Below are 21,553 nucleotides of genomic sequence, written 5' to 3'. Positions count from 1 at the left end.
AAATTCTTGCTTGTAGTAATACAGAAATGACTGCACTTGCCACTTCTTGCTTTTCTTATCTTTAAAGATAAGTGGTGAGGGCCGTCATTTCTGTATTACTACAAGCATGAATTTTTCATACCCTATGTATAGTGTGACTGAGCACCACTAGTCTATTATCCAGCACAAGAGTACTTCTTTATTGTACAAGCCAGTAATGCAGTTATAGTACCAGTGGAAAAAGTGCCAAACACAGGGAAACATTAGTAAATAGTGTGGAAAAATACCTGTCTGGAATCAAAACTGAAAGAAAAATCCACTCCAGGGCCTAGTCTCTGCGTGTAGGTTTGGTGCTTGACTACTGTAGACAGTGATTGGCTGCTGCATTGTGTGAAAAATGTACATAACCTTGCAGCAGGGTTCGCTTATTTGTCCTATTTTAGACTAGTTCCTGAAATTTTTTTAATTCTCACATAATGGGGTTCAAACAAAAGCATTTTAGACCACTGTTTATTAAAAGGGAGAGATTAATATCTATATAAGGAATCAGCTGCAGGAGCATGGTTGATCAGTATTCTTTGTTTTATCTCACTGTCTGCAAGCTGATAGATTTTTGCAAATTTATAAAATCAGGTTTTACTTCTAAGCCCAAAAGTCAGAGACTGTTAAGCTGCAGCATGCATGCCTCCTTCCTCACTCATTACTTCCTTCCCTGTATGATATACTAGACTCAGATCTACAAGCCAAACAGGTAAAAAAAGAGGTGTGCTTTCTGCATCTCAGCCTGGCCTCTATGACTCTTCACACAGTCAGAAAATGTGCGGAATGTTCGCACAAAAAACAAGTGCAGACATTCGCACATTTGACTAACCGACGGACACTAAGGCCGCTCGGAAATTCCCCATATCCTATACGGCAATGCGCTTCATTATGGAATCTGCATAAAGAATAGACTTGACTATTTATGTTCTATGGCTGACAGATTCTCCTTAAAGGGGTACTCCCCTGGAAATATATATATATATATATATATATATATATATATATATATACACAAGGAAAGCTGCACATCCCTGGTAAAGTGCACGGGTGCCGTCAGCGAGATCCCAGGTCCAGGGGTCCAAATAAATACAAACAGATGAGCAGCAGCTACACCGTTATAAAGTGCAAGATAGTGTCTTTATTCACACAACGTGAGGCGACGTTTCGGTTTGGTCACCAAACCATTTTCAAGCTTGAAAATGGTTTGGTGAGCAAACCGAAACGTCGCCTCACGTTGTGTGAATAAAGACACTATCTTGCACTTTATAACGGTGTTGCTGCTGCTCATCTGTTTGTATATAGATATATATATAGATAGAGAGAGAGAGAGAGAGATAGAGATATAGATAGATAGAGATATAGATATATATAGATATAGATATATATAGATATATATAGATATCTCTATCTATATCAACTGGTGCCAGAAAGTTAAACAGATTTGTAAAATACTTCTATTAAAAAATCTTAATCCTTCCAGTACTTATCAGCTGCTGTATACTACAGAGGAAGTCCTTTTTGAATTTCCTTTCTGTCTGACCACAGTGCTCTCTGCTGACCTCTCTGTCCATTTAAGGAACTGTCTGGAGCAGGATAGGTTAGCTATGGGGATTTGCTCTTACTCTGGACAGTTCCTAAAGAGAGAGGAAAAAAGAAAGAGGGGAAATTGCGCCCCTAGTGAAGAACGTTTAAAAATTGAGTTAACACGTATTCAAGGTTAAACTCATCGGAGGGCGTTGCGCTCAGGGCACAACACCTAAAAAGCGTGGTATGGTAACAATTTCCAGGTCTGCAGCCTCAGTCCTCTGGTAGCAGGCACGCTGTCCCAGTGTAACGTAATAGCAGGCATTGGAAGAAAATGTGGACGAATTTTGGCGCTGGAACTCTGGATATTAAGAAAATCAGGAACACATCCGCTTTCCTTTCAGAGGCTTTATTGTGAATACATAAGCTACGCGTTTCTGGTCCGAACCGGACCCTTCGTCAGGCAAGATATACCTTGTCTGACGAAGGGTCCGGTTCGGACCAGAAACGCGTAGCTTATGTATTCACAATAAAGCCTCTGAAAGGAATGCGGATGTGTTCCTGATTTTCTTAATATCCAGAGTTCCAGCGCCAAAATTCGTCCACATTTTCTTCCAATACCTGCTATTCTGTACAGTTCCTAAAATGGATAGAGTTGTCATCAGATAAGCTGATAAGTACTGTAATGGTTAAGATTTTCTAATAGAAGAAATTTACAAATCTGATTAACTTTCTGGCACCAGTTAATAAAAAAAAAAAAAAAAAAACATTTTTATAGTGGAGTACCCCTTTAAAAGTATCCCATAGCGCTCGAGCCCATGTGCACTGAGAAAGATTGGGGATGACTTAAAAACGTTAACTAATTTAATACCTAGGGTATCAGTTGACAAATGGAGATTGCTATTCACATTGTATAGATGGCCTTATCTAATATAGAGAATCTGTCCTCAGAAAGTGACTTATTGTTTAAAATCTATTTTTTATGTTGATTTTGTTGTTTTTTATTTTTTCCCCTTCTAATTTTCAATTTTTCTATTATAAAATCTTCCCGAAATCTCGCACTTTTCTGGCCACTAAGCCCAATAAGTAGCTGATACTTATTGGGGGAGATTTATCAAAACTGTCCAGAGAAAAAGTTGCTGAGTTGCCCATAGCAACCAATCAGGTCACTTCTATCATTTCTCCGAGGCCTTTTCAAAAGTGAAAGAAGCAATCTGATTGGCTCCTATGGGCAACTCAGCAACTTTTCCTCTGCACAGGTTTTGATAAATCTCCCCCATTGTTCTTTGCTGATTATTTTCCAGCAGGGTCCTCTTTTATTATCACATATAGGATTATAATTAAAGGTGACACCAATAAATTAGCTCAGAATTTACAAATTTCTAAATATGAAGTTGTTCAATGGTTGAGTCAGAGGTCTTTACAATACAGTGTACTTTCTTTGTAATAGTTCCTCTGAACTGAATGTTTCTACGTGTCTTCATTTCCCATACATATTCCAGCTAAACAGAGTAAGGGCAAAGATTTGAGTAAGTTGGACATGGGGTAAATTGTGATGTGTTGGTGATTGGGTCACACCATCACCAAAATGGCAGACCTTGTGGAGTGTTTCTGGTATGCAGTGGTAAGTACTTTATGCTGAAGTGAGCCTGGATGTGTGAATGCATCCTAAACCCGGAAGCCTCCTCAGGGTCCACACTGTGCCTGAAAGGCAAATCAATACTTCACTCTTTTACGACCCATAAAGTTCTGGAAAACTTTTCTTTAAAAAAAATACTAGTGTTCTTACAATGAATATAGTGCTACCTTCCACAATCTCTTTAGCTTAACAGCAGCAGTTGGATGCTTAGATCTGGGCTTCTTTTGTGATTTAACCCATCTGTGATCTCTGCTGCAATATAGTCAGTATCAGTTCACTGCCTAGACCAGGGCTGCTTTTGTGATGTAACTATTTTCGTTGCTGCTTCCGTTCTGCTTGCATAACACAAACTAGGCACTACCCCAAAAATACCTTCTAGTCCTCTGTCGTCACATGTATTTCATGGCATAGCCTAGAGAAGGAGGGATATCCTGTGACTGGCCATAGACATAATGGAAAGGAGTTCTAATGTATTTGGTTCTACCCCCCCCCCCCCCCCCCCCTGAAATTAAGGAAATAAGAAATAGCTGTGCACTATGACAGAGACAGTTATATTAGCAACAGCAGTAAGACGGTCAAAATCAAATTGTCTTCACTCAAAGGATTAATGTAACAAAATAGGCTTTAAAGTGCATCTGTGACTTAAGATAATAGTAGCAAACTGCTTACATTGTTTTATAGCGTTCAATAAAAGGATACAAGTCATTCCACTCTTATGCTAAATATTGTTTAATACTTAGAAAAACAAAAAAAAAAAACCTTTAACCTGATTATGCCCAATTGCCTTACATGTACTGCAGCTGGGCATCGGGTGAGCCTGGAGCCCGCTCCATACCTGGCGGGTGCTGGCTGATATCTATTTTCCGATAATTTAACTGTTTAAATGGTGCAATCAATGGTGATCATGGCATTTAAATAGCTCTGTGCCGCATCTTGCCTTATTGGCAACCCTCCATGATGTCATGCCAGCCTCAACAAGGCCTTGGTGCCTACCATTACTGTTACAGTCTGCCACTAACCCAGAGTTTAAAAAAATAAAAAATAAAAAAATGATTTTTTAAATAAAAATAAATTCCATAAGTAATAAAAATTAAGATTGCCTCTTTTAATAAACAAAAAAAAAATTAAGTGCCTAATGTTTTGAACTATTTAAATATCACACTCCTGATTGCTGATTTTTGTGGACATCTCAGTCAAAATGGAATCAAAAAGTCTGATCTACACAAAACTGGTACCAATATTCCATCTAAAGGTAAAATGAAGGATGCCGTTAAAAAGAACATTTGGTTATGCAAAAACATATGGCTCCATTGATGGAAATATACAGGAGTTAAGGCTCTTAGGAGGAAGCCAAAAAAAATAATTGCTCATTAACCCCTTAACAACGCAGGACGTAAATGTATGTCCTGGTGAGGCGGCACTTAATGCACCAGGAAGTACATTTACGTCCTATACATCACCACGAGCATCAGAGCGATGCTTGGGTCATGCGCAGCAGTTCTCAGCTGCTAATAGCAGCCAGGGACCCACCGGTAATGGCGGGTATCCACGATCGAGCAGAAGTCTGCCATTAACCCTTCAGATGCCGTGATCAATACAGATCACGGCATCTGCGGGAGTGCGGTCAGAAAAATGGAGGTGAGGGGGACCTCCATTACAGATGATCAGATCGCCGCGGCCGTCACGCACCCTCCCATAGACTTGCATTGAGGGGACGGGGCGTGACGTTACACAGGGGTGGAGTCCTGACGTCACGGACTTCCGTGCCCGTAGTCGTGACTCAGACCCACCAGCGGTTCCGGTGAAAAAACAGGTGGGTGCCGCATGCAATAATGCGGGGGTCCCCAAGCAGGACCCCCGCGATCAGACATCTTATCCCCTATCTCTTGGATAGGGGATAAGATGTCTAGGGTGGGAGTACCCCTTTAAGTAAAACTTATGGCCCAGATTTATCAAACTGTGTGGGAGAAAAACTGGAGAGATTTTTCCCACAGCAACCAATCACAGCTCAGCTTTCACTTTACCAGAGCTTGTGTAAGATAGGGAAGCTGAGCTGTGATTGGTCGCTGTGGGAAAATCTCTCCAGGTTTCCTCTCCCACAGTTTGGTAAATCTGGGCCTATGTGTCTAATATAGCTAAAGTAATAAGGGGTATATACAGTATAGATTCACAGTCTGATGCAGCCATTATTATGACTTGCATTTTCCTTTGATTTGTTTTTTATTTAAAAATATCATTTACATTTTTTTTTTTTTAACCACGAGAAATAATATAATGAAAGTTATATATCCAATAAAAACCCAAAAGCGATATAATAAGTAAACCATGCAGCAGCTAATAAATAGATATTGGGGGAGAATTATCAAAACCTGTGCAGAGGAAGAGTGGTATAGTTGCCCATAGCAACCAATCAGATTGCTTCTTTCATTTTCCACAGGCCTCTTTAGAGGCCTGTGGAAAATGAAAGAAGCAATCTGATTGGTTGCTATGGGCAACTGCACCACTCTTCCTCTGCACAGGTTTTGATAAATCTCCCCCCCATAATCCTTATTTCCCTTACATTAAGATTTAACACTCCTTGTTCATTTCGGGTTGATCTAATTGTGTCGTTTCCAGTGTGAGTCCAGGCCTTGTCTAATATACAGTACAGAGTAGGGTAATGTCCGGGCCGCTCCTCTAAGCTACATTGTATCACAGTCCTTTGTGTAGGAGCACACGAGAGATTTGATGTCGGCCATTGTCCACTTTTGTATGAAGAAAAGTAACTGTTCATTGTGCACTCATTTTACTTTTTTCCCCTTTCCAAATATCTCCTCTTAGCATTGTGTAAATTCTTCCAGGCAAATGCTTATACCATGCTGGCTACTGTTCTCCTAAATGCTCTCAGTTCTTCCTTTGCAATCAAGATTATGTTGCTAAGGAGATTTTGCTTTTATTGGTGCCATTGATTTGTGTTAATACGTTTTGAATACCTCTCCGTATTCTTCCGCAGACAAGGCCAAAAGAAAAACTTCCCTGAGTTTGAGCATTTACATCACAAATGGAGCATTGGTGTAATGAAGCCGATATAAAGTGGGCAGTTGAAAGGGAACTAAAGAAGGGCACTCGAGTGAGTAATGAAGACTGGGCTAGTACAGACCTCTAGCCTTCTCCTTCCAGCTGCAGCAAGGAGCTCCAAGTAGCAAGAGGGCGCCCCCCTGAGCCTAGACCACCCACCACATACAGCTCTACACTGCCCTACCTATTAACTCTTCCACCTCTTCACACCGTCTTTCCTTGCTCTACGTTTTTAGTTTTCAGTCAGAGAAATTTTATTGTGAGAGACAAAAAAAAGCCATACAAAAATGTAAAACCTGTGCGCAGCGCAGACAAAGTATACATTGTCAGGGAAAAAAGGAAACAAAAAACAATACAAATCACAAACAATATCCAATAAGAAATAGAAAACAAAAGCTGGGACCTTGGGTACATCTAAACAAAAATAAATGCTATAAAATGATCAATCAGAATAAAATTAAGAATTTAGATTCCAGGATATATAAGAAGAAGAATTCAAATAAAATCGTAATGGCGCCTATTCATAGCATGGGCTGAAGATAAACAAAGCTAAAGGGTCTTAAAGGGGTACTCCGCTGCTCGGTGTTTGGAACAAACTGTTCCGAATGCTGGAGCCGGCATCGGGAGCTCGTGATGTCATAGCTGTCATGCCCCCCTACCCATAGACTTGCATCGAGGGGGCAGGGCTATGACAGCTCCAGCGTTTAGAAAAGTTTGTTCCAAATGTTGAGCAGCGGAGTTAAAATCATCCATGTTGTCATCACAAATTGCAGCAATTTAGTTTTCAACTTAGCGGAATATTGTTACCTTGCTTTATATTATTATTACACATAATCTGCTGTTAAAATTAAATAACTTTTTATGTTTTACTACTTAATGTTTTACTACGGAAAAAAAAATCATTGTGAGACAAAATTGGAAAAAAAACCCGCCATTTTATAAATTTTGGGGGCTTCTGTTTCTACGCAGTACATTTTTCGGTAAAAATGACACCTTATCATTATTCTGTAGGTCCATACGGTTAAAATGATACCCTACTTATATAGGTTTAATTTTGTCGTACTTCTGAAAAAAATCATAACTACATGCAGGAAAATTTATACGGTTAAAATTGTGTTGGATAAAATCTTCTGACCCCTATAACTTTTTTTATTTTTCCGATACGGGGTGGTATGAGAGCTAATTTTTTGCGCCGTGATCTGAAGTTTTTAGCGGTATGCTGTTTGTATTGATCGGACTTTTTGATCGCTTTTATACATTTTTTTCATGATATAAAAAGTGACCAAAAATATGCTATCTTGGACTTTGGAATTTTTTTGCGCGTATGCCATTGACCGTGTGGTTTAATTTATGATATATTTTTTATAATTCAGACATTTCCGCTCGCGGCGATACCACATATGTTTATTTTATTTACACCTTTTTTTTTTTTTTTTATGGGGGGTGATTAAAACTTTTATTAGGGAAGGGGTTAAATGATCTTTATTCTGCCGCTTGACTGCTCATGCCTGGATCTCAGGCACTGAGCAGTCATTTGGCGATTGGACACCAGGAGGCAGGTATGCGGACCCTCCTGCTGTGTCACAGCTGTTTGGGATGCCGCGATTTCGCCTCAGCGATCCCGAACAGTCCCCTGAGCTAGCCGGCAACATTTTAGTTTCACTTTAGAGTCTAAAGGCTTAATAGCGCGCGGCACCGCAATTGGTGCCGCACGCTATTAGCCACAGATCCCGACCGTGGCCCCGCGTTATAGAACGGCAGCGGACTTAGGAAGTACCGGTACGTCCTTGGTCCTTAACAGGTTAAAGGAGTACTCTGGAGCAGACTACTCCTGCTCCGGACTGCAAAAAAATGAAAATAAACCATCCCTCACCTTCCTGGGTTCCCGCGGAGCGCCACTACAGCTGATCGGTCCTCCGGTCCATCCTCTTCATACTTCCGTGTGAACGAAGCGTCACATGGCGCTCAGCCTATTATGGGCCTAGGCAGAACATCGCGGCGGCCGGCGATAGGCTGAGCTCCATGTGATGCTTTGTTCACACGGAAGTATGAAGAGGATGGACCAGAGGACCGATCAGCTGTAGTGGCGCGCGGGAACCCAGGAAGATGAGAGATGGTTTAGTTTCATTTTTTTTTTTTTTGCAGCCCAGGCAGGACGGAGCAGGAGTAGTTTGCTCCAGAGTACTCCTTTAATTTCTTGCCATCAATATATAACAACACAACAAAGTGGGAGAGCATGGTAAGTGAGCGATTACACCTTGTTCACACTGGTGTGGTGCTGTGTGGTGTCCGTTGCTGCCGTGGTGCCGTGTCTGCGGGGAGGTGCGGCCCATAGACTGGTTTGAGTGGCATTGGGGCCGCTCTGCCAGTGGGTCGTTCCCCCCCTGTGGGCACTGGTGTCGCGGCGGTGGTGGTCGCCGCCCGGTGCTGCGCCATTTTATGCTAGGGACGTTAGGGACCCACTCCAAAAAGGTGGCCTTGACGTGGCGAGTGGGCTTGTACTTTTTGATCAAAAATGTATACTAACAACCTGTTAGTTTTTGATATTATGCTGAGAAGCAATCAGATCATTATACAAGATTGTAGATGTGCACCATGTCTGTTTTTCTACCCGAATTCACACTGTGTTTTCTATCCCCTCTTTTTTTTTTTTTTTTTTTTTTGGGAACATGTGCTGCACTCTTCCCCAGAAGATCCCTGGTGGGACCAGAGGGGAGGGGGGAATGGCGTCCCCCTCCCAAGAAAGCAGATATGTTATTTAAAACAATGCTAGACTCAAAGTTGGTTGTTAAAAGCTGGGCCACAAGCTGACAAGACCGTCCTAAGAACAGCTGAAACTCACTCTCTTGGAACTGCTATACCATCATGCTGTAAGAACTTCATCTTTTGTTTTCTGAACTTGCCTTGCAAAACTCTTTTATATATTTTTGTAACTGTATGTCATTTGTTCCTGTATTTTTATATATATATATATATATATATATATATATATATATATAGCACTGTGATACCTTTTATCAGATTAAATGTTTAATTAATCAGCTCTGGTCTTTGATCTCTAAATATATGAGCTCACCTTTCTGAAGGCAGCTCTGGTGGAAACACGTTTCTCTAAGGGTTAATTTGGTGACTTGCTGGGACTTGTAGTGGATACCCTTGCACCATCACACACACTCTAGCATCTTAGCTGGACCGATAGGGTGTGATCATGACAGTGTTGTTATTACAGTATTGCACTTAGTCCACTTAGCTTTTTCTTGTAAACGGCATAGTCGATCTCATCATTAATTGGAGTGTATTCACATGCAGATAATAGATCCTACATGTTTCCTCCATCAGGATTCCTCAGGGATCTCATGTTCATCTGTGCATCATTCTCCTTTGCACTCTGTGCAGCACTGATGGCTATATATATATATTTTTTATTATTAAAGCGTACCTGTCAGATCTAACAAAAAAAAAACATTTTTTTTAATATATCACTCAGCTTGTCCTCACTGACAGTAGTGGGACACACGCTGACAGTGGGAGGATTTTTCCTCCAGCTGTGAGCCCTGCACTCACAGCTGTCAATCAAGGAAGTGTGTCCATGACGTAGGTGATGTCGTATGGACACAGCAGGACTAGTATGTGTCCAAGCAGGCAGGAGGGGCAGTTGTTTGACCTATTGGTTTTGCATTCTTTACAACAAATCAAAAGTTTTTGTATCTGACAGTGCCCATTTAAAGAAAGCCTTAAAGGGGTACTCCGCTGCTCAGCGTTTGGAACAAACTGTTCCGAACACTGGAGCCGATGCCGGGAGCTCGTGGCGTCATAGCCCCGTCCCCATCATGATGTCACACTCCACCCCCTCAATGCAAGTCTATGCTTAGACTTGCATTGAGGGGGTGGGGCATGACGTCATGAGGGGGCAGGGCCATGACATCACAAGCTCCCAGCTCCAGCGTTTAGAACAGTTTGTTCCAAACGCTGGGCAGCGGAGTACCCCTTTAAAAGCTTTTTTTCTCTATAATTCTCAAGCTGTTGCTTTTACTAGTTCAGTGTGTATAGGTAACCCACAGCCTTGACAGCCAGAACTCCAAATGCAGCTCTATATATGACCTTTTTTTTTTTTTTTTTTTTTTGCTAAATATATTTATTTGTATGAAGAAATCTACAGAATGATTATGATATTACTAAGGTGTTCGAGAGAAAGCAAAGTTAAGTAAGGTAAGTTAAGTAAAATGTTGCACTGAATAATGTTGCCTGAGACTAAATCGAGAACGCATGCAGCTTCTCCACAGAATCATAGTAGAGTCTTTGTGTATGTCATGGTCAACCCAACATTTTGTAGGGTCCTCAAATGCAGACCTTGACTTAATCTACAGTACCACACTTTCAGGCATGTATCTTTGCAGCCACATACCAGGCACATGAATTGGTTTGTGGCTTGGCAGTCATTAACATTGCATTGATTCCCCTCTTATCCCTAATATTGACCCTGATCTCCATTTTTATGTGTTTTATACCCATTGGTAAATGGGAAAAAACTACCATGGACCAATTCATCCTAGTTTTCTTAAAGAAGAAATTGAGGATATGTTATAAATATGTGATAAGATCACACACAGGTTATGTATGTGATCTTGGACCACCACTGATTTCCAGAACATAAAGGCTTTATACACATCTCTAACCCTTTGGCACTTCTCATAGATATTTGTCTTCTGAAATAGGTTTTCAAGTAAACTGACATTTACTACAATGATAGCCACTTTCCGGTGGAAAGCATTTTTTTTTAAATCAACTGGTGCCAGAAAGTTAAACAGATTTGTTAATGACTTCCATAAAAAAATCTTTATTCTTCCAGTATTTTTTAGCAGCTGTATGCTACAGAGGAAATGCTTTTCTTTTTGAATTTCCTTTTTGTTTTGTCCACAGTGCTTTCTGCTGACACCTGATTCCCGTATAATGAACTGTCCAGAGCAGGAGAAAATCCTCATAGCAAACCTATGCTGCTCTGGACAGTTCCCGACACGGACAGAGGTGTCAGCAGAGAGCACTGTGGACAAGATAAAAAAGAAATTCAAAAAGCAAACAATTTCATCTGTAGCATACAGCTGCTAATAAGTACTGGAAGGATAAAGATTTTTTTATAGAAGTAATTTACAAATCTGTTGAACTTTCTGGCAACAGTTCATAAAAAACATAAATAAATAAATAAAGTTTTCCACCGGAGCACCCCTTTAAGCAGTTTCCAGGTTTATCACATATGGGGAGATTTATCAAAACCTGTGCAGAGGAAAAGTTGCCCAGTTGCCCATAGCAACCAATCAGATTGCTTCTTTCATTTTTCACAGCCCTTCATGAAAATGAAAGAAGCGAGCTGATTGGTTGCTATGGGCAACTGGGCAACTTTTCCTCTGCACAGGTTTTGATAAATCTCCCCCATAGAGATTATGTCAGGGAGTATTGGATTGACTTCTGTGTCTAAGTATCCTGAATACCTTTATAGTATTTTATTAGTTTTTTTCATAGTTTAGGTTATTTTATGGAAAGTGTTTTTATATAGGTATGGTAATATAGAAATATTATGTTAATATACGCATTTTTAAATGTTTTAAGTACACACCCCAGAAGAAGCCCAGAAAAGCAAAACTGAAGATGGGCCGTGTACATTACTTTGCGGTCTATATGAACTATGATATATTTTGTTGTTCCATAGTTCTTTTTTGAGTAAAATAAAAGCTGTAATATAAAATATGGAATCCATGTGTTGTTGCAATACATTATTGGAGGCATCTTTTCTTTTTGATCTTCCTTCCTGGTGGGGGATGAGATGAACCCCTTTGAAGTGCTTACAAAGATTTAGCTTCACAGTGGTTGCTTATAGCAAAGTAGTACAGAATTGCTGCTGCTGTTCCATATTCTACATTTGAACTTAACATTAAATAACTGAGTTTTCCTGCTTTTTGTAGTTCAGAGACTGGATTCCAAAATCTATTAAGATAACTTAGCTACTCCTAGTGTTTTCTTTTCCAGTTTGTTCTTTGTTTGTTTGCAAATGATCTTGCCAAGAATATGGCATTGGTCCTTGGAGTTTTGTAATTATACAAGTGGAGTGAGCCAATCATATACAATCTGATCTGATACTTGTGACTTGAGGAGTCTATGGCATCCCTTGGCCACAAAATTATCTGACAGAAATAACAGCAAAAGTTGTTTGAATGTCAACAAATAAAATTTTACTTTAAAGCGTACCTTTCTCCCTTTTTTGCATGCTGCAGTCTGATAGGACAGGAGTGAGCACAGAGGGGTGCTAGCCCCTCCCTCTCTTATTGGACTTTGTCCAAGCTCAAGCACAGGCATGGACAAAGATAATGCTGCAGCCAGACAGAATTATGTTCTGGATGGTATGGGGGTTCATCTTTTTATAAGCAATGATTTCTATAAAAAGGAAATAAAATTTTATTATGAAGTATATATATATATTTTTTTTTTTAAGAGCCGAAGCAAGTGCTCTCTATCACCCAAAGTGCAAGAAAAAGTGCAAACGTGTCACACTAAAAAAAACGTGCACAAAGGATGTGGTCTATAGCTAAGCCCTTCTCCAACAGGAGTGAGGCCCCCAACAAACCTACCCTTCACCTCCGGGCCAAAAGGCACCTGCAAGGATCCAGGTTCGATGCCCCTTTTCCCGGAGCTACTAAGGGGCCGAGAATGCTCCTGGCTTCAACTTAGGCGTTAACCAAGGAATCAGCCAAGGAGCCGTATACTGATGGCATCTTGACCAAAGCCAAGATGCCCAGGGGTTGCAGGGAGGTGAGGAACCTAATGGCCACCCACACCTCCCCTAGACCGCCAGGAGGGACACCCAGAAGGGCTACCACATCCTGCCAATCCTGTGTACAAAGAAATACACAAAATGTGGCACAGTGACATACAAAAAAATAATAAATAAGTGAATGAAGTGCAGATATACTGCCCGGTCATCCGACCGGATCTATAAAAATGTCCCCGATCCTAGCCAGAAGGCCGGGATACCAAGGGTGAGTGCCAAAGGTGAAGGATAATGGTGCAATGCTTTCACTCAATGAGTTATAACACCCAGTGAGTTTCGGCACCTCAGGGTCACCACTCCCCGAGGCACAGACGTACCTCGTCTCTACATCCCTCTACCTCAGGGCGAGACCCGGAGGAAACAGGTCACATCAGGACAGCCATTGAGCTGGTTACGTGGCACCAGCCCCGGAATGCCCCGGTACACCTGCTCCTCCATGCAGCATCCATCCTACATCAATGGCAGAGACTAAACCACTGGTTTTCCTCAGTAAATGCAGTGGAGAAGAATTTGTTTAATATATTTGCTTTTTCCTGATCCCCGTTTATAATTTCTTCTTTATTGTTTTTAAAGGGCCAACACTTTCCTTTTTAACCTTTTTGCTATTAATATAGTTAACCCCTTAAGGACCAGAGGTTTTTTCGTTTTTGCACTTTAAGTTTTTTCCCATAGGGGGCTATAACACTGCACACACTGATCTTTTACATTGATCAATGGTTTCTCATAGGAAACCATTGATCGATGATTCTGCCGCTTGACTGCTCATGCCTGGATCTCAGGCACTGAGCAGTCATTCGGCGATCGGACACCAGGAGGCCGGTAAGGGGACCCTCCTCGTGTCCTACAGCTGCTCAGGATGCCACAATTTCCCCTTGGCAGTCCCGAACAGCCCCCTGAGCTAGCCGGGGGTAGTTTAGTTTCACTTTAGACGTGGCGATCAACTTGGAACGCCGCGTCTAAAGGGTTAATAGCGCGCGGCACCGCGATCAGTGTTGCACGCTATTAGCCACGGGTACCAGCTGTTGTTAGAGGCCGGGCCCGACCCGCTATTATGCTGTTATAGAAAGGGAAAGGACTCAGGGCGTACAGGTTAAAGAACATCTAGGGTTAGTTTTACTCTCTTGGGCAATGAGTCTTTCTTCCGTTTTGTCCGATCCTTCCTGAATAGACTATAACCCTCGATGTTGACCGCCCAGTCACAGCTATCGTCCAACCAAGTCTCTGTTATACCCACTATGTCATAATTCTCCTCAGACATCAACCACTCCAGTTTGTCAGTTTTACTGGACAGACTTCTGGCATTAGTCAACAAGCAATTCAATGGTGTATGTTTTCTTTTTCCTATGAAGCCTATCCCTATCCCTATTAACTATTCTAACCCCTCCCTCCGCTCCACCCCCAGGTACATTAACCCCTTGGGGACCGAGCACATTTTGACCACTGTCACTTTAAACATTAATAACTCTGGGATGCTTGTACTTATGAATTTGATTCAGAGATTGTTTTTTCGTGACATATTCTACTTTATGTAAGTGGTAAATTTCGTAGATACTTGCATCATTTCTTGGGGAAAAATTCCCAAATTTCATGAAAAATTAGAAAATTTTGCATTTTTATAACTTTGAAGCTCTCTGCTTGTAAGGAAAATAGACATACCAAATAAATTATATATTGATTCACATATACAATATGTCTACTTTATGTTTGCATCATAAAGTTTACATATTTTTACTTTTTGAAAACATCAGAGGGCTTCAATGCTCAACAGCAATTTTCCAATTTTTCAAGTAAGTTACAAAATCTTAAATTTTCAGGGACCAGTTCAGTTTTGAAGTGAATTGTAGGGTCTTTATGTTAGAAATACCCCATAATGGACCCCATTATGAAAACTGCACCCCTCAACGTATTCACAATGACATTCAGAAAGTTTGTTAACCCTTTAGGTGTTTCACAGGAAAAGCAGCAATGTGGAGGTGAAAATTCACAATCTTCATTTTTTACACTAACATGTTCTTGTAGACCCATATTTTTTATTTTTACAAGGGGTAAAAGGAGAAAAAGCCCACCAAAATGTGTAACCCAATTTCTCTCAAGTAAGGAAATACCTCATATGTGGATGTAAAGTGCTCTGTGGGTGCACTAGAGGACTCAGAAGAGAAGGAGTGACAATGGGATTTTGGAGAGCGAATTTTGCAGAAATGGTTTTTGGGCGGCATGTCGCATTTAGGAAGCCCCTACGGTGCCAGAACAGCGCAAAACACCCCTCATGGCATACTATTGGGGAATCTACATGCCTCAAGGAACATAACAAGTGGGACATTGAGCCTTAACACACACATTTTCAATAAAGTTGGACGTGAAAATGAAAGATTAAATTTTTTTCACTAAAATTCTGATGTTACCCCTAATTTTTCATTTTTACAAGGTGTAATAGGTGAAATTGTCCCCCAAAATTTGAAACACAATTTCTCTTGAGTAAGGAAATATATCATATGTGGATGTAAAGTGCTCTGTGGGTGCACTAGAGGGCTCAGAAGGGAAGGAACGACATTGGGCTTTTGGAAAGCGAATTTTGCTGAAATGTTTTTTTGGGGGCATGTCACATTTAGGAAGCCCCTACGGTGCCAGAACAACGAAAAACACCCCACATGGCATACTATTTGGGAAACTACATGCCTCAAGGAACGTAACAAGTTGTACAGTGAGCCTTAACACCTCACAGGTGTTTGACGAATTTTCAATAAAGTTGAACGTGAAAATGAAAAATTTTATTTTTTTCACAAAAATGCTGATGTTACCCCAAATTTTTCATTTTCACATGTGGTAATGTCCAGCAAAATTTGAACCACCAGGAGCGACATTGGGCTTTTTTTTGGAAAGCAAATTTTGGTGAAATGTTTTTTTGGGGGGAATGTCACATTTAGGAAGCCCCCATGGTGCCAGAACAGCAAAAAACAGCCCACATGGCACACTATTTGGGAAACTACCCCCTCAAGGAACGTAACAAGGGGTACAGTGAGCATTTACAACTCACTGACATTTGACAGATCTTTGTAACAGTGGGCTGTGCAAATGAAAAATTACATTCTTCATTTTCACGGACCACTGTTTCAAAAATCTGTCAGTCACCTGTGGGGTGATAAGGCTCACTATACCCCTTGTTACATTCCGTGAGGAGTGTAGTTTCCAAAATGGGGTCACATGTGGGTATTTATTTATTTTGTGTTTATGTCAGAACCGCTGTAACCAGCAGCCACCCCTGTGCAAATCACCAGCTTAGGCCTCAAATGTACATGGCGCTCTCTCACTCCTGAGCCCTGTTGTGCGCCCGCAGAGCATTTTACGTCCACCTATGGTGTATTTCCGTACTTGGGAGAAATTGCGTTACAAATTTTGGGGGTCTTTTTCTCCTTTTACCTTTTATGAAAGTGAAAAGAATGGAGCAACACCAGCATGTTAGAGTAAACAAAAATGTTTTTTTTTTACACTAACATGCTGGTGTAGACCCCAACTTTACCTTTCATACGGGGTAAAAGGAAAAAAGCCCCCAAAAATTTGTAACGCAATTTCTCCCGAGTACAGAAATACCCCATTTGTGGCCCTAAACTGTTGCCTTGAGATACGACAGGGCTCTGAAGTGAGAGAGCGTCATGCGCATTTGAGGCCTAAATTAGGAATTTTCATAGGGGTGTACCCAGATGCAAGCGTTACACTTGCCTCCTACACCAAAAATACTGTACATCAGTTTTCCCCAAACAGGGGGCCTCCAGCTGTTGCAAAACTCCCAACATGCCTGGACAGTCAATGGCTCTCCGGCAATACGGGGAGTTGTTATTTTGCAGCTGGAGGCTCCGTTGCGGAAAAATTTGCCTACAAGATGTTTTTTATTTTTATTGGGGGGAGGGGGGGGCGACAGTGTAAGGGTGTAGTGTATATGTAGTGTTTTACTCTTTATTTTGGGTTAGTGTACTGTAGTGTTTTTAGGGTACATTCACACGGGCGGAGATTTACAGTGAGTTTCCCACTGCAGCAGAAAATTTGCCGCATCTCAAACTTGAAGCAGGAAACTTGCTGTAAACCCCCGCCCATGTGAATGTACCCTGTACATTCATGTGGGGGAGGGGGTGGGGGGACATAACTACAACTCCCAGCATGCACTGACAGACCATGCATGCTGGGAGTTGTAGTTATGCAACAGCTGGAGGCACACTGGTTGGGGTTGGGAAACACTGAGTTAGGTAACAGACTACTGCAGTGTTTCCACACCAGTGTATGTTTCCTAACTCAGTGTTTCCACACCCATGTGCCTCCAGCTGTTGCAAAACTAGAACTCCCAGCATGCATGGTCTGTCAGTGCATGGTGGGAGTTATAGTTTTGCAACAGCAGGAGGCATACAGGTTGGGAAACACTGAGTTAGGAAACAGACAATGTTTCCCAACCAGTGTGCCTCCAGTTGTTGTAATACTACAACTCCCAACATGCCCAGACAGCCGAAGGGCATGTTGGAAGTTGTACTTATGCAACAACTGGAGGAGAACAGTTTGGAGACCACTGTGTAGTGGTCTCCAAACTGTAGCCCTACAGATGTTGCAAGACTTCAACTCCCAGCATGCCGAGACTGTCCAAGCATGCTAGGAGTTGTAGTTCTGCAACATCTGGAGGGCCAGATGTTACAGAACTACAACTCCCAGCATGCCTAGACAGTCTGGGCATGCTGAGAAGTTGTAGTTTTGCAACATCTGGAAGGACAGTTTTCTCCAAACTGTGACCCTCCAGATGTTGCAAAACTACAACTCCCAGCATTCCCAGACAGCCAAAGGCTGCCTGGGCATGCTGGAAGTTGTAGTTTTGAAACTCCTAGATACAGCAGTGAAGATCACTTTACGGCGATCTTCACAGCTGTATCTAGAAAACCGCCGACGCCGCCTCCACTTGCCTGCGCCTCCTGTCAGCCGCCGGTCCCTGGTCCTCGGTCGCTTCGTGATCCCAGGTAACCGGCGCCGGCAGTCCCCAAAATGACACCCACACATCGCCACCATCTTCCCTTGCTCTGCCCCGACATCCAAGGGCGGGTAGAGCAGGGGAAATGAACGTTCCCCCCGTCCCTGCCCTACAGTTGGCCAATTGGCCACATCGGCCAATCGCAAAGGATAGGAGGAGGTGGCACCCCTGCCACCTCGCTCCTATCCTCTAGGATCATCGGGGCTGTCTCTGACAGCTTCTATCATCCCTATTTTCCAGGCTATTGGATCATCAGACACCCGATCAGCTCGGAAAACCCGTGAATCGCTGATCTGAACCCCCACAGGCATTTGCACGGGATGCCTGCTGAATGATTTCATCAGGCATCCCTTTTCGATCCCCGTCCAGCTAGCGTCGGGGTTCGAAATTCCCACGGGCGTACAGGTACGCCCTTGGTCCTAAGGTACCAGGGCACAAGGGGGTATCCATACGTCCGTGGTCTCCAACAGGTTAATAAGTCCCCCCTCTCTATCTACACTATCTTACCCCTCCTATGTTGTAGGTTCCCTAACCCCCTGTCCCTAGTTTAAACACTCCTCCACCCTTCTTGCCATCTTCTCCCCAAGCACAGCTGCACCCTCCCCATTGAGGTGCAGCCTGTCCCTACAGTAGAGCCGGTATCTGACAGCGAAGTCGGCCCAGTTCTCCATGAACCCAAACCCTTCCTTCCTACACCAGCTTATGAGACACTTGTTTACCTCCCTAATCTCCCACTGCCTCTCTGGTGTGGCTTGTGGTACAGGTAATATTTCAGAAAATAGGTCCTTGCCTTAAGCTTGTGGCCTAAGTCCCTGAAATCATTTCTAAGAACACTCCACCTACCTCTTACTTTGTAATTGGTGCCAATATGTACCATGACTGCTGGATCCTCTCCAGCCCCACCCAGCAACCTGTCAACCCTATCCATTAAGTGCCGAACTCGAGCGCCAGGAAGACAACACACTGTTCTGCGATCCCGGTCTTTGTGACAGATCGCCCTGTCTGTCCCCCTAATAATTGAGTCTCCCACTACCAGTACCTGTCTGGACTGCCCTACACTCCTCCCTCCCTCCTTACTGGAGCAGACACTCCCCTGGCGGACAGAGGCAGAGTCCTGCTGCATTACTGCTAGCTCTGAAATGGCATCCCCCTCATCCACCAACCGGGCAAACTTGTTGGGGTGTGCCAAATCAAGACTAGTCTCCCTGACACTTTTCCCTCTACCCCGTTTTCTGACTGTAACCCAGCTAACTGCCTGATTGTCCTGCACCTCATTCCCACTATACTCCCCCACCTCTACCCCAGAGAGTAATTGCTCAGTGAGCAGGAGACTCCTCTCCAAGTTGTCAATGCGTCTCAGTGTTGCCAGTTGCTCCTCTAGATCCAGGATCTGGGCTTCCAAATGAACAATTCGCACACATCTCGCACAACAATATGCACCCTCAAACTGCTGTTCAAGTATTGCATACATTGCGCAAGATGTACATCGGACTGCATTTTCCAACATGGAGGCCATCTAATTATGGGGATTTCACAGATTAACAGCCAAAAACAGACAGTAACTATTAGAATGAAATTCTCAGTAGACCTTGTGAGTTAAAGTCTCTACAGTATAAGGAAAGTAACACTCACAGCGATCTCAAACTCCTGCTTTCACACTCTCTGTTTTATAACTCTCATTCAAGTGCCTCTCTGTGAAAGCACACTCAGACAGAGCACATTCAGAAATGAGTCCCAAACTAAGATTTATACACCTGTGACCAATCTACCCCTCCACCTAGAGGCAGAGTACACAAAAAAAAAAAGTGAAAAGGCTGTTTAAAATTCAGTGATCCCTCACTGAGTCACAAGTCACTCCAACTTCACAGATTCACTCCGCACAGCAGTTATCTGTCTGTTTTATAACACTCTTTCAAGTGCCTCTCTTCCAAAGCACACTCAGACAGAGCAGGATCAGAAATGAGTCCCAAACTAAGATTTATACACCTCTGACCAATTTACTCCTCCCCCTAGAGGCAGAGTACAGAAAAAAGAGTGAAAAAAATTTGTATTTTGAACTACTTGCTTCTCAGCATAATTAGCAGGTGACTGCATATGGGTTTCCTCCTGGCATTCTCCCAGCCCTCTGGCAGGGAGCACATGATGGGTGTTCACACTGGTGTGGTGCTCTGTGGCAGCCATTGTTGCAGTGATACTTTGTCTGTGGTGTGGCCCGGTGGCCTGGAGCCGGGGGCTTGGTCGGGCAGCAGTGGGCCTGCCTGGCTGCTGGGTCATTCCCCCTGTGGGCTTGGTGTCACAAAGGCAGTGGTTGCCACCCGGCGCTACGCCAGTGGTAGGATAGAGACCCACCTTGACTAGGTGGATTTGATGTGGCGAGTGGGCTTGTACTTTTTGATCAAAATGTATACTAACAACCTGTTCGTTTTTGAAATTATGCTGAGAAGCAAGTAGATCAAAATACAAATGGAGGATATGTGGCTATGTTTCTCTATTTTTGTTGTACATTATAAATACAGTGGTCCCTCAACATACGATGGTAATCCGTTCCAAATGAACCATCGTTTGTTGAAACCATTGTATGTTGGTATGTTGAGGGATCCGTGCAATGGAAAGAATAGGAAGTTATACTCACATGTCCCTGCCGCTCCGGACCCGTCACCGCTCATCACCGCTGCCCTGGATGTCGCCCTCCTTCGCTGTCGCTGCATCCCCGGGGTGTCCCTGATGCTACCTACATCTCTGCTTCCCAGGAATCCTCGCTCTCTGTCACCGCCATCACCTCACTACGCACGCCGCTCCTATTGGATGACGGAACAGCGTGCGCGACGACGTGATGGCGACGAAGGAGAGCGCCGCGATGCAGGGGATCCCGAAAGAGGACGCTCCAAAGCACCGAGGACAAGTAAGTGATTGTCACCGCAGCACACGGGGCACCGTAAAAGGCTATCCGGCGGCAGCTGAAGCAGTCTGCGCTGCTGGATAGCCGTTTATGCGATGGCCCTGACATACAAAAGCATCGTATGTTGATGCTGCCTTCAACATGCAATGGCCTCTGAGAGGCCATCGCATGTTGAAATTATCGTATGTCGGGGCCATCGTAGGTTGGGGGGGGGGGGGGGGGTCACTGTACAGTGAAAGGGAGCAATACCCAGTATTCATCATTTTGTAGGTCACATACAGTAGTATTTCACTGGGAAGGTAAGTAATGGAGGATCTTTATCCATCTGCGGTATATGACATAGTCCTTCCTTTGAAAATTCTTTAAGTCTCAAAGGATCATTAGCCGAGGGACTGTCTCTATTACACTCTGGAGAATTATCCACCTCTTCTAACCCAGGAACAAGAAGGGCTACCACCTTAAAAGTGCATCCCCTCCCCGATGTTCACTGTGTATTTTCCCCTAGAAAATACCCTATCCATCTCCTCATGCATTTTGTGTGATGAGACCCCCTCATAGGGTCGTAAATATTTCAGAAACATGCAGGCTAAA

The sequence above is a fragment of the Hyla sarda genome, chromosome 1, assembly GCF_029499605.1.
Source record: "Hyla sarda isolate aHylSar1 chromosome 1, aHylSar1.hap1, whole genome shotgun sequence".
In the NCBI taxonomy this organism is placed as follows: Eukaryota; Metazoa; Chordata; class Amphibia; order Anura; family Hylidae; genus Hyla; species Hyla sarda.
Note: the sequence above shows the minus strand (reverse complement) of the source record.